This window comes from Siniperca chuatsi, unplaced genomic scaffold (assembly GCF_020085105.1).
Source record: "Siniperca chuatsi isolate FFG_IHB_CAS unplaced genomic scaffold, ASM2008510v1 Contig00110, whole genome shotgun sequence".
Lineage (NCBI taxonomy): Eukaryota > Metazoa > Chordata > Actinopteri > Centrarchiformes > Sinipercidae > Siniperca > Siniperca chuatsi.
In genome coordinates, this window is record NW_025322582.1 from 19392 (window position 1) to 32662 (window position 13271).

At 49.8% G+C, this 13271-nt stretch overlaps 2 non-coding genes and 2 pseudogenes across 2 annotated transcripts; all 4 read left to right on the forward strand.

Annotated features, from left to right (window-relative positions):
• The first annotated feature begins 4604 nt into the window (after positions 1-4604).
• Positions 4605-4811, forward strand: LOC122872764 (annotated as a pseudogene).
• Positions 4812-5339: 528 nt separating this feature from the next.
• On the forward strand, positions 5340-5452 carry LOC122872769. The gene has a single exon (XR_006377288.1). It is a non-coding gene; the product is annotated as a U5 spliceosomal RNA (small nuclear RNA).
• Positions 5453-6902: 1450 nt separating this feature from the next.
• Positions 6903-7015, forward strand: LOC122872767. Its single transcript, XR_006377286.1, has one exon. It is a non-coding gene; the product is annotated as a U5 spliceosomal RNA (small nuclear RNA).
• A 5836-nt stretch (positions 7016-12851) lies between these two features.
• Positions 12852-13024, forward strand: LOC122872775 (annotated as a pseudogene).
• Positions 13025-13271: the final 247 nt, after the last annotated feature.

The following is a 13271-nucleotide window of genomic DNA, read 5'->3' on the forward strand; positions in this document are numbered from 1 at the left end:
AGTATGGAGAGGTTGTGACAGCTGCTAGGTACCTGAAGGATCCAATGGGGTTTTGGACTGGAAGGCGGCAGTTCCAGGTACTGCTCAACCCCGACCCGGAAGGGCCTGGTGGACTGAAGCACCCACCTGCTTTTTTTAGCCTTGGTGGGGATCGTGGTTTTTTATACTACTCCCGGCAACCACCTTTCTGTAGGAGGTGTAGGCAGTCTGGCCACACAGAGGCAGGCTGTGCTGGAGCCAGCTGTCGTCTTTGCTTGCAGCGGGGCCATGAGGCCAAAGATTGCACTGCACCTAAGGCCTGTCATGGATGTGGTGGACTGGACCACCTTTACCAGAGCTGTCCTAGCCGCAGGAGGACTTTTGCGGAAGTAGCCAAAACCAGTGGTGGGCTGGAGGGAGTCAAGGAGCCAGGAAAGGGACACAAACCTGCGGGGAATGTCCCAAGGAGGCCAGCGCGGGAAGAGTCGGGCGCTGTACTTTCTGAGATTACAAAAGAGGCAGCCCTCCGGGTGCAGGGAGCAGACTGGGCTGACAGAGAGGACGGGGAGGCCCAGGCCCCCTCGGACAACACGGAGGGGCTTTTTCCTATGCCTAATTATGGCCCAGTTTCCCCTAAGGTGAAGCAGGGGGCACGGAGAGGCTCGCAGGTGTTCGGAGCAGGGCTCCCAACTGAAAGTGGAGAGAACGAGGAGGGGGGACACAGCAAAAAGACGAGGGGGGAGGGGAAAGAGGTTCAGGCAAAAGAGGAGGGAGCGGATGTGGTGAGGGGTGATGGAGTAGGACAGCAAGGCAGAGTAGATGAGGAAGTAGAGGAGGGAGGTGGAGGGGGGATGGGTCAGTCCAGAGGAGTTTCGGGCGACCTGCTCCCTGTAGGGTTGGGGCTGGGTTTTGATCTTTCCCCTGGCCTGCTTATGCTGACATCCCCATCAAGTGAAGATGCATATGATGGACCCAACAGGCCATCAAGCTCGCCGAACCCAGAGCCCTTTTCCTGGGCAGAACAGATGGACAGTGAGGATCTTTACTCCACGTAGGGAGGGGAACGGTAGTTTGGAAAGAAAACATTTAAATTTGAGGAGTTTCAATGGTTTGTTTGAATGTTTTTTCTTTAAATGTGAGAGGAATGAGGGACTCTATTAAAAGAAGGGTCATTTTTGATTTTGTAGACTCTCTGCATGTTTCCATTTGTTTCTTGCAGGAGGTACATCTGCGGAATAAGTTTGATGTTGGAAATTTCTCAAGGGAATGGACAAAAGGGGATTCAGTTTGGAGTGTAGGGGGGGTCCACTCTACAGGGGTTGGGATTTTGTTTGGAGTTAAAGAGATCGTGGTGGAGAATGTTTTTGTTATTGTCCAGGGGAGAATAATAGGTGCGGATATCACATGGGGGACAGCCAAGCTGAGGGTTATTGTGGTGTATGGGCCGCAAACTCCAGCAGGAAGGCAAGAGATGTTCGGGCTAGTGGAGCCGCACCTTGCCACAAATAGGCAGGTAATTGTAGGGGGTGATTTTAATGTGGAATTAGGTAAGGGGAGGGATACCAGCGAAAAATTTATCTCCCACCTTATGGCCAGACATGGCCTGGTAGATGGGGGGAGGGAGGTTAGGCCGCGGGTAGATGGTCCCACATGGCGTAACTCCCGGGGAATAGTCAGACGTCTGGATTATGTGTTTTTAGCAAAATCTTTGAGTCTGTTGGCAGGCAGGCTGCTCCCTGTTTTCTTTTCAGATCATGATGGGCTGCTGTTGGAGGTGCGCTCGTGTGTGCCAGGTTTTGGGCCTGGTTACTGGCGCCTAAATATTAGTATTCTTGAGGAAGAGTTGTTCAAACAGTATTTTCTAGTGTTTTTCAATGGCCTTCTGGGACTCAGACAAATGTGTCCTGGGGTGATAGAGTGGTGGGAGGTTGCCAAGGAGCGGATGAAGACTTTTTGTATAAATTATTGTAAAAGGAAGGTGAGGTGGGTGAAGAGGGAGGTGTTCCGCCTACAGCGCCTCCTCGAGCTAGAGTACGCAAGGGGAAACTGTGGCGGCACGGTAAATCAGCTGGTTTGCGACTCCCTGAAAGTGCAGCTTAAGGACATTTTTGAGTGTAGGGCTCGGGCATATCTGTTGCGATCACGTCGAGAATTCCACGAGAAGTTTGAGACTTGTTCTGCTGTTTTTTTCAGCGCAATACGGGCTGAAAGGAAAAAACAGGTAATGACTGGGGTTAAGGATATGCAGGGCAGGGCAGGGTAGTGTCAGAAGCGGCTGAGATGGTGTGTGTGCCGCCACTGACTACTACGCGCAAGTTTTATGGAGAAAGAGGTAGATGTAGGGGGAGGGGATGGTTTCCTGGATTTATTGACCCAGCGGGTGCCGTTGGACATAGCACAGGCTTTGGAGGCCCCGCTCACCCTCAAAGAGCTTGAGGGTGCCCTCCATAGAATGAAAAGGAAGAAGGTGCCTGGCATCGATGGACTGCCAGTGGAGTTTTATGTGAAGTTTTGGGACATACTAGGGCCGGTACTTTTGGAGGTACTCTCTGCAACACTCCGCACAGGTGTAATGGGAGGGACTTTGGCCACCGGTGTTATCTCCCTTCTGTTTAAGAAGGGTGATCACACCGACCTAGGGAACTGGCGGCCACTGACCATGCTGTGTGTTGATTATAAACTCCTGGCAAAGGTCCTAGCGGATCGACTGGGCACAGCGCTTCCACATGTGGTCCATGTGGACCAGACATGCGGGGTGGCAGGGCGCTCCGTGAGGTGGAATCTACAGTTGGTACGAGATGCTGTTACTTGGGCAGAGGACAGGCACTTGCCACTTATGGTGGTTGGTCTTGACCAGGCAAAGGCTTTTGACAGGGTACACTGGGGTTTTATGTTTAGGGTATTGGAAAGGTTAGGTTTTAGCCAGGTTTTTGTAGGATGGTTGCGTACATTGTATACGGGCGTGGGGAGCACAGTTTCAGTTAACGGTCACTTGGGGGATGTTTTCAGTTTGTATTCAGGGGTAAGACAGGGTGCCCACTCTCACCGCTGCTCTACATCCTTTACATGGAGCCCCTGGCAGCAGCCATTCGGGCTGACCCGGGTGTGAAAGGTTTCCTAGTGCCTGGCAGCGGAGGCCTACGGGTCAAGTTGTCCCAGTATGCAGATGACACCACACTGCTGCTGGACAGCGACGCATGCCTGATTCGTTCTTTGGAGGTGTTTCAGGATTTTAGCAAGGTATCTGGAGCAAAACTTAATTGTGCCAAGTCCTCTGTGAAGTTTTTTGGGCGGTGGAAAGAAAGGACGGATGTACCAGGGGGGCTGTCGCTCTGTGAAGGGCCTCTGAAGGTACTAGGTGTCAGTTTTGGGACAGACCACAGTGCCACAGCCAACTGGACCAAGCGCCTTTTGGCAGTCCAGAAGAAGCTCACGGCATGGAAGGGCAGGTGCCTTACTTTCATAGGTAAAGTTCTTGTCTTGAAGGTAGACGTCCTACCATCTCTCTTATACCTGGCATACATATACCCACTGCCAGTTAGTATGAGGAGGCCTCTTATGCGCCTGGTGTTCGGTTTCATATGGGGTGGGAGATACGAGTATGTGGCGAGGACTCGCATGTTGGCTGGAATCGAAGCAGGGGGGAGAGATGTGCCACACCTCCCGCTGAAGCTGGACTGCATCTTTGTTTCTTTTTTGTGTAGGGAATTATCCGCTACAATAGTGCACCCCTCAGGCTACTTTCTGAGGCTCTATTTTGCTTACCAGGCCAGACGGCAGATGGTATGGAGCAATTTGGCACCCCGGGTGGAGCAGCAACCATGGCACTACCATCATGCAACCAGGTGGCTGCGGGCTCATCCGGAAGCTACTGAGACAGAGGTGAGAATAAACCACAAGGTCCTCTACAGAGTGGTTAGACAGGGAGTGGTCATGCCTCAGGTGGCTGGGACCACGACGGATTTGGAAGAGGATCCAGCCACGGAGGCTACAAACGGACTCAAAGATCTAAATTGGTTATGCCTCCATAAATGTATGCCGGTACGAGAAACTATGTATAGGCATGGGTTGGCAAGATCCCCTGTGTGCCCGAGGGCAGCTTGTGCAGGAGAGGAGACGATTAGGCATGTCATGTGGGACTGTCCATTTGCGGGGGCGGTATGGGATAAAGTTGGGACATGGCTAGGCCAGGTGATCCCTGGGTTTCACCTGACATGGGCTAGGGTCGAAAGAGGGGTGAGCTTAGGGAATGGTCAGGCAAGTTTCCTCATTTGGCTAATGGTTAGCCTAATCAAGAGGAGTTTGTGGTTGGCCAGGCAAGATCTGGGTGAAAAGAAGAGAGAGCGGTGTGGAAGGTGGAGGGTGGAAGGGGTAATAAAGGGGTGGAAGCAGACATAAAGGGGAGAATTGAAAAGGGACATTTTGAAGTGGGGAAGCATGCCGCATTGGAGAGGTGGAAAGGAGGGTTTGGTTGGATATGGTGAAATTTAGATTCATGTCAAATTGGTTTCTTTGAGAATTTCAGTTATGTTGGATTTTAGGGATGAAATGATGACATGGATTTTGTACCCACTGAATGATATGATGCATGTATGGTGTATTTGAGAAACTGTTTTGGAATTGAAACCAGTTTTTGTAATAAAAAAAAAAAAAAAAAAAAAAAAAAAAAAAAAAAAAATCTGTTCTTATCAGTTTAATATCTGATAGGTCCTCTATAAGGGGACGACGTATTAAACGGATTTTTAGCACGGGAGCTGAAAACGGGCTCGCTCCGCTCCTCCACGCATCGACCCGCACTGCACTGCAGCGCCGCCGGGAACGGTGCACCCTTTCTGCCTGTGGAAAGCCAAACGCGGAACGCGAACGGAGAGGTTCGACGCTGGACCAAAAGACTCGAGTCGGGGTGGATGGCATCCCTTAGGGCTGGGAGCGGTGGGAAAACCCTCTGTGGACTCACCGATGTTCCTCGTGGAACCTCATTGGGCCCCCAGTCTCAAATCGCCGCGTATCGACCGCCAGGCGAAGCCTCCGAAAAGGCAGCCAGATTTGCGATTTGGATTGGCAGGGGATATTGCCCCATTGCGACCGGTATACAATACCTGTTGAATGTGCCCCGCATTTTCCCTCCCTCTCTCTCACTCGTGGCCGAGGGCTTGGCTTGCGAGAGCCTGAGTACTCCTGATGTTAAAAGCCAGGCCCTAATTTCTCCGCAATCCGATTGGATGGAGCCTGGGATAATGCGGTTGAGGGGGAATGGGCGTGGCCTGGTATTTGGGACTCCGTCGGCAGAGTGAGGCTTACCGCGAGGGTAGTGACTGGGGCCGCTAGGCTCGTCGGCCGCTCTCGAGGCCAGGCCACACTCGCTCGGGTTTCTCTTCATAACGCACAAGTCTTTCGCCTTTTACTAAAGACTTCCGTGGAGAGGGACGCCCATGAGTTACGCCTATTTTTGGCAGGCTTTGCCGTCCGGCCGAGCCTTGCGGCGTCTGTGAAAAGCAAGAGAGCTGCCCCAGGCGATATCGGGCGTGGGCCGCTTGGGAGGCGGTGCTGAGGAAGCAGCCGTTGTTGTGCGCAGAGACAAGAGGCTGCACCAGGGCAAGGGAGAAGCGCCCAGGAGGTGGGCTCCGAAGGCGAAAGCGTCAGGGCTCATCGCTTCTCGGCCTTTTGGCTAAGATCAAGTGACGCAAGAAGAGAAGGAAAACTACAAAGAGAAAGATACACGAGCAACAAAACGACATGGCTGCAACAGCCAATAACCAGCAGACGGTCCAAAAAGGTTGGTCTGAGGTTTACTTTGCGGTTCCAGGCTGTTTCAGATTCAGAACAAGTTCTATCAAGAGCTGTCTTTTGCAAGACTGTGATTATCGGGCAGCTACACCTGAAGGTGGAAGAAGTCTTTTGTATTCAGTGGAACCAGCAGGAAAAGGCTTTTGACGTCACCCTGAGGGATGAGGATCTCTACAGAAGAGTGGTCGAGGTCTGCAACAAAGAAGCTGGGGTAAGGCCCTTGTCCTGTTACCAGGTTCTGAATCTAGACCGACCAAATTTCAGAACCATCACCGTACATATGTTCAACCCTTTTGTGACTGACCTGGCGTTAGCTGCATTTTTGGAGCAGTATGGAGAGGTTGTGACAGCTGCTAGGTACCTGAAGGATCCAATGGGGTTTTGGACTGGAAGGCGGCAGTTCCAGGTACTGCTCAACCCCGACCCGGAAGGGCCTGGTGGACTGAAGCACCCACCTGCTTTTTTTAGCCTTGGTGGGGATCGTGGTTTTTTATACTACTCCCGGCAACCACCTTTCTGTAGGAGGTGTAGGCAGTCTGGCCACACAGAGGCAGGCTGTGCTGGAGCCAGCTGTCGTCTTTGCTTGCAGCGGGGCCATGAGGCCAAAGATTGCACTGCACCTAAGGCCTGTCATGGATGTGGTGGACTGGACCACCTTTACCAGAGCTGTCCTAGCCGCAGGAGGACTTTTGCGGAAGTAGCCAAAACCAGTGGTGGGCTGGAGGGAGTCAAGGAGCCAGGAAAGGGACACAAACCTGCGGGGAATGTCCCAAGGAGGCCAGCGCGGGAAGAGTCGGGCGCTGTACTTTCTGAGATTACAAAAGAGGCAGCCCTCCGGGTGCAGGGAGCAGACTGGGCTGACAGAGAGGACGGGGAGGCCGAGGCCCCCTCGGACAACACGGAGGGGCTTTTTCCTATGCCTATTTATGGCCCAGTTTCCCCTAAGGTGAAGCAGGGGGCACGGAGAGGCTCGCAGGTGTTCGGAGCAGGGCTCCCAACTGAAAGTGGAGAGAGCGAGGAGGGGGGACACAGCAAAAAGACGAGGGGGGAGGGGAAAGAGGTTCAGGCAAAAGAGGAGGGAGCGGATGTGGTGAGGCCGCTAGGCTCGTCGGCCGCTCTCGAGGCCAGGCCTGCACTTGCTCGGGTTTCTCTTCATAACGCACAAGTCTTTCGCCTTTTACTAAAGACTTCCGTGGAGAGGGACGCCCATGAGTTACGCCTATTTTTGGCAGGCTTTGCCGTCCGGCCGAGCCTTGCGCGTCTGTGAAAAGCAAGAGAGCTGCCCCAGGCGATATCGGGGCGTGGGCCGCTTGGGAGGCGGTGCTGAGGAAGCAGCCGTTGTTGTGCGCAGAGACAAGAGGCTGCACCAGGGCAAGGGAGAAGCTGCCCAGGAGGTGGGCTCCGAAGCGGCGTCAGTGCTCATCGCTTCTCGGCCTTTTGGCTAAGACTGCGATCGCCTCCTGTTGGTGGTAAAACTTTCGCCTGTTGTGGCATTGGTTTTTTACCAGTATTTTGGAGGAAATTCACCAAATTTCTTTATGTGAATATTTCAACTTCTTTGTAGTTGCAAATATTAAGCATATAGGAATTCATTGGCACAGAGGTTTTTTTTGCCTGTACTCTGCTGGATTAACATCTTTATTAGGCCAAACAAGAAAAGGTAAGTGATTTTATTCCTTTATTCTTTTATATTGTAGTTTAAGGCTATCTTACTCTTGTATTTTAGTTTTTTCTTTTATCCCTGGTTTTTTAGGCAGTTTTAAGTGTTTTAGTTCATTTCATCCTTTTAGCGTGTGGTGCCTCCACCATGTCGGCCAACCATGCCGGCATGCGGAGGCACCACAGTGTCCGATTCATATTTAAAGATATAGACGGAAAGCCAATGGGCATGTCAAGACTTGACTTCTCCAGGAAGCTAATCCAAAAAACCTTGATGTTCGGACCTGAAGACATAAATTGCATTTTGACGCTACCGTTCAACAAAGGATTTGATGTTAGCTTTCGCTCTGCTGTTACGCTAAGAGACTTCTGGTCACGTTTTGAAAATGTAAAACCCCAGTTTTCCGCTTTGAATGTTGAGAAACTGACTGACAATGCCTCTAAAACGGTCATTGTCAGAATGTTCAATGAGACAGTAAATGCGGATGACATTTGTTTGTGGCTGGGTAGATATTGCACCGTGAAAGGCCAGGCTACCAAAGTGAGAGATGAGGATGGTATTTGGAATTGCGCTTGGAGGGTCCCCATTCAACAATGGCAGGACCCTCAAGGCTTCCAGGGCCTGAAACATTTGCCATCTGTGATAGTACTGGGAAACAACAGGGGCTATATTCATTACCAGGGCCAGCCCAAGCTCTGCCGCAAGTGTGGTGAGCATGGGCACCTGGCGGAAGCGTGTCAGCAGATAATTTGTGGGAAATGTAGAGAAATTGGGCACACCTTTGAGGAGTGCACCAATGGCAGAAAGTGTAATCTTTGTGGAGAAACAAACCACCTCTTCAGAGATTGCCCTCAATCCTTTGCCAACAAATTGAAAGCAACAAAAGAAGCAGAAAAAGGAAAAAATGGCGGACAAAATGAAGCAGTTAGAGAGCTAATTGAAGAGGCTGGGCTGGAAAATTCAAATCTCCCGCCAAATCCTCTGATTGGAGGACAGGGAACAGGTGTGGCGGGAGTAGGGGAGGGGCCTGCAATTGCTCCACAAGTAGAGAGTGAGGAGGAAGATGGGGCAATGCAGGCAGAAGGCGGAGCTAGCCCAGACTCTAACTCAGGAATTGAAAACGAGGAGTCAATGGGTGATAGCGATGATGCCCCCCTTCCCAATGCCCAGCAGCCCAAGAGGCCTATATCGGAATTGTCCTCTGAGTCCCCTGGAGTCTCACAGAAGAGGGGAAGAGCTGGGAAATACTCAAACAGTTCATCTGTGGAGGAGCCTAGAGTCTTCCCCTCCAATTCCCCAAATGAGGTCTCATTCTTAACCATAGCTCTGCAATCAACCCCTAAGGTCTCAAACCTCAATGCAACCTTGCGTCCGAGGCCAACCCCCAGAGTCCGACGGGGAAATGAAGCTCAACCCTGTCACCTTTCACCCATAAGAGTGAAGGAAGAGCTCCATTCACAGGAAATGGATTAACTGCCTGTTAACACTGAAAATCCCCTTTTAGTCTTTTAAGATTTCATATCTGTTATTTTTAACTATACTCATGACACTCACCTTCTCAACCATAAATGTGAGAAGTGTAAAGTCGAGAGTTAGAGCCCAGACTGTTTTATCCTTTCTTAACTCTTTTAAGTCAGATGTGTTTTTAATACAGGAATGTGGCCTGCCATTTTTAAATCACTACAGAGAGTGGGAGGAGTTATGGCCACAAACATCGATATGGAGTGGATCAAATGAAAACAAAAATGATGGAGTGGCCATTTTAATCAAAAACCCTCTGGTCTTGGTGAAGGGCAGCACTGTGGTGAGGCACGGCCGGGCAATTTTAGCACACTTGACTTTTATGGGAAAAGATTTTAACGTCTTAAATATTTATGGCTTTAACGACAAAAATGACAGGTATGACCTTTTAGAAGACTTGCAGTTCCACATGCTAGGTAGGGCACCTTTAGTTGTAGGGGATTTTAATTGCATTTTAAGCAAGAAAGATAGGAAAAGAACAGGAGAAGATTTTAGAATCGACAAAACATCGGTCTTATTGCAGGGCATATGCAGGGATTTTAAACTTCTGGACTGTTTTAAAACCATGCATCCCAGAGAGGAGGGCTTCACCTGGTTCAGTGGTGATGGCACCAGAGCCTCTCGCATAGATTACCTTTTATCACGTGACTGCCCACCAACCGATGCTAGATTGACACCTGTTTTCTTTTCCGATCACGCAATGCTAACCTGCACCCTTTCACACTCGTCTGGTGTGACAATAGGAAGAGGTCTGTGGAAGCTCAACTGCTCCCTTTTAGAAGATAGAGAGTTAGTTAGCCAATATAGGGAGCAGTACCAAGAGTGGCAGACCCTTCAAGACTTTTACGAGACACGTGCACGCTGGTGGGAAATGGTGAAAGGGAGGACCCGGACTTTCTTTAGACAGGTAGGTAAGAAAAAAAGACAGGGACAACAGACGCATGCTGGGACTGCAGAAACGACTCCAGCGGTATTTTAAATTAAACCAGCAAGGGATGGATTTTAACGAAGAGATAAAACAAATTAAAACAGAGATGTCAGTTTTAGCAGAGATTAAAAGCAAGGGTGTCATTTTAAGAAGCAAAGAAAGGGAAATAGAAGAAGGTGAGAAGTGCTCAAGATATTTCTTTAAGAAAATTGTAAATAAAGGGGGGACCATTTTAAAACTAAAAAGAAAATGGGTGCACAGCTGACACAACAAAGGAAATTAAAGAAACGGTTGAACACTTTTATAGAGAACTGTACAGCGAAAAAGCTGTTAAAAATGACACCATGACTGAAGTTTTAAAATTCATTGAACAAGCAGTAGGAGACAGTGTGCTTTTAACCCAAGATTTTACCATACTCGAGATAAATACATGTATCAAGAGTTTTAAAGCAGGAAGTCTCCAGGAGAAGATGGCCTTCCTTTTGAATTTTATTCGACATTTTGGGACATTTTAGCACCTGACTTGCTTGCTGTTTTTATGGATTTTGAACAACTTGACCGGCTTCCTGACAGTTTTAGAGTAGGGATAGTGACTCTCCTTTATAAAGACAAAGACAAGACCGACCTGAAGAACTGGAGACCTATCACACTTTTAAATTTTGACTGTAAACTTTTTAGTAAACTTTTAGCATCACGTATGTCCCTGTTTTTAAAAGAGCTGATTCACCCGGATCAAGCCTGTGCTGTCCCGGGGAGGAAGATCACCGACAGCCTCGTACTGATCCGAGACACCATCTGTTATGCGAGAGACAGAAACATCCGGCTGGTAGTCCTAAATTTAGATTTTGAGAAAGCCTTTGATCGGGTCTCGCACCAGTACCTTTTCCAGGTACTGCAAAAAATGGGGTTCCCAAGAAGGTTCATAGCCTGGGTGGGATTGCTGTACCGGGGCATTACCAGCAAATTCATTGTAAATGGGCATCTGACAAAAGCAGTCAATATAAACTGCGGCGTCCGTCAGGGTTGTCCGTTATCTGCTCTCCTCACGTTACGTGTATAGAACCACTGGCACAGATCTTGAGAAGGGACCAACGAATCAACGGGTAGGAGTCCCAGGGAGTGGGGACTCGTGACAAAATGTGTTTTATACATGGACGACATAAACATTTTATGCACTGACCTTTTATCTGTCAACAGGACGCTGGACTTGACTGACTGGTTTGGACGGGCCTCTGGGTCAAAGCTGAACAGAAGCAAGACCCAAGCCCATTTTTATGGACCGTGGACAGCGACTGAGACGACAGGACTCCCCCTGACTGTGACCCAGACAGACCAGAAGATACTTGGGATTAAATTCGATAGGGAGGGGGGAGGGAAAACAAATTGGCCAGGCATAGTAGGGAAAGTCAGGCAGAGACTAGGGTACTGGAGACTTAGAGGACTGACCATAGAAGGAAAGGTTTTAATCATCAAAGCAGTGATTTTACCTTTGCTTTTACTCATCAGTTCCATTTTCATCCCTCCTAGAAGAGTGCTCTTAGACCTGGAGCGAGCCATCTTTTACTTCCTGTGGGGCTCCAAGTGGGAACGACTGAGGAGAGACGTGATGAAAAAGCCAAAGGAGAAAGGAGGAAAAGGAGTGCCGGACCTGTACTTGTTTTTAGGAAGCAGATACTCCGCACTACACATCACAACCACCACAGCCCCATCCAGAAACCCCAAGACCACAGCAATGACACGTTTCTGGATGGGGTCTTACCTCAGAACACTAAAGATTTTACCCACTGATCTTAGAGTACCTGTGTCTTTTAGCCTGCCACCAGCCTATGCTTTTATCCAGACATTTTTAAAGCATTTTAACCTTGAGCAGGAAGAGTTAGAAGTTTTAACCAACCAACCACCGCTCTCTGATTTCTGTTGTGCAGGAGCGGGAACCGTGAGCCCAGTGCGCGGGCTTGCTTTCGACGAGCCCTCAACAGTTTGGCGTAACGTGAACCATTCCGCTCTTCCAAACAGACTCCGGGACCTGTCGTGGATGGTGGCTCACGAGATCCTCCCAGTCAGGTCCGTAATGCACTCCCGGGGCATGTCAGCGCACTCAACTTGCCCCCGACCAGGTTGCGCGCGCCTGAGACGGTGAGGCATCTGCTCTGGGAGTGCAGCGCTGCCGTGAGAACAGTGGGCAACGGCCGGCTCCTTGCAATTCCCGTGCTTGCCAGCAAGGGAGGTCCTTACGGCACAGCTGGTGCTGTATGGGGTGAGCCACAGAAAACAAATACCAGCACGTGACTTTGCCAAACAGTGGCTCACCCTAGCCGCCATAAAAGACGCCATGTGGACCTCCAGAAACTTGCTGGTAAGGAAGCACATGCAGATCCCCCCCGTGGCTGTGATCCGGATGGCTGCAGCGATGGCCCAAACGGCCAGAGCTGCAGGCGGCAGGCCTAGGACACAGCCACAAAGAAGAATCGCCTCTGTGCCCATTCGGACGAAGGAGCCGGAGCCACACAAAAAAAGTTCAAAGCAGCGGCGGCCTGACCCTCCGGGTGAGGCAGGTGGGAAGGAGCAACAGGGTGAGGGTCTCCTCTGAACGCCACGACAGGATCCCGAGTGACATAATATGTTTGGGGGAGCGAAATGAGTTATCCTTGGTAGGGACTCACCACGCTCCTGCACAGCAATACACTTGGAAGAGAGCTTTTTAACCAATGCACTCCCCTTTTAAAGACATTTTAACATGGACACTCAATACACACAGACATACACAAGATGAAATAAAACCTTTTATGTGTACCTTTATCATATGACAACTCCCATCTGTAATTTATAAAAAAGTTTTAAATATGGTTTTGCAAAGTGCACATATTGATAAAGATTTTGTATTCTATTTATTCTTATTTATTTTTTTAAGGGGAACTTGTATATCTTAAATATGTGATGTGTTTTTTATGAAAAATGTATGAAATGAGTGTCAATAAATCTTTTCGAAAGAAAAAAATCTGTTCTTATCAGTTTAATATCTGATAGGTCCTCTATAAGGGGACGACGTATTAAACGGATTTTTAGCACCGGGAGCTGAAACGGGCTCGCTCCGCTCACTCCACGCGTCGACCCGGCACTGCAGCGCCGCCGGGAACGGTGCACCCTTCTTCTGCCTTGTGGAAAGCCAAACGCGGAACGCGAACGGAGAGGTTCGACGCTGGACCAAAAGACTCGAGTCGGGGTGGATGGCATCGCTAAAATCCTGAAACACCTCCAAAGAACGAATCAGGCATGCGTCGCTGTCCAGCAGCAGTGTGGTGTCATCTGCATACTGGGACAACTTGACCCGTAGGCCTCCGCTGCCAGGCACTAGGAAACCTTTCACACCCGGGTCAGCCCGAATGGCTGCTGCCA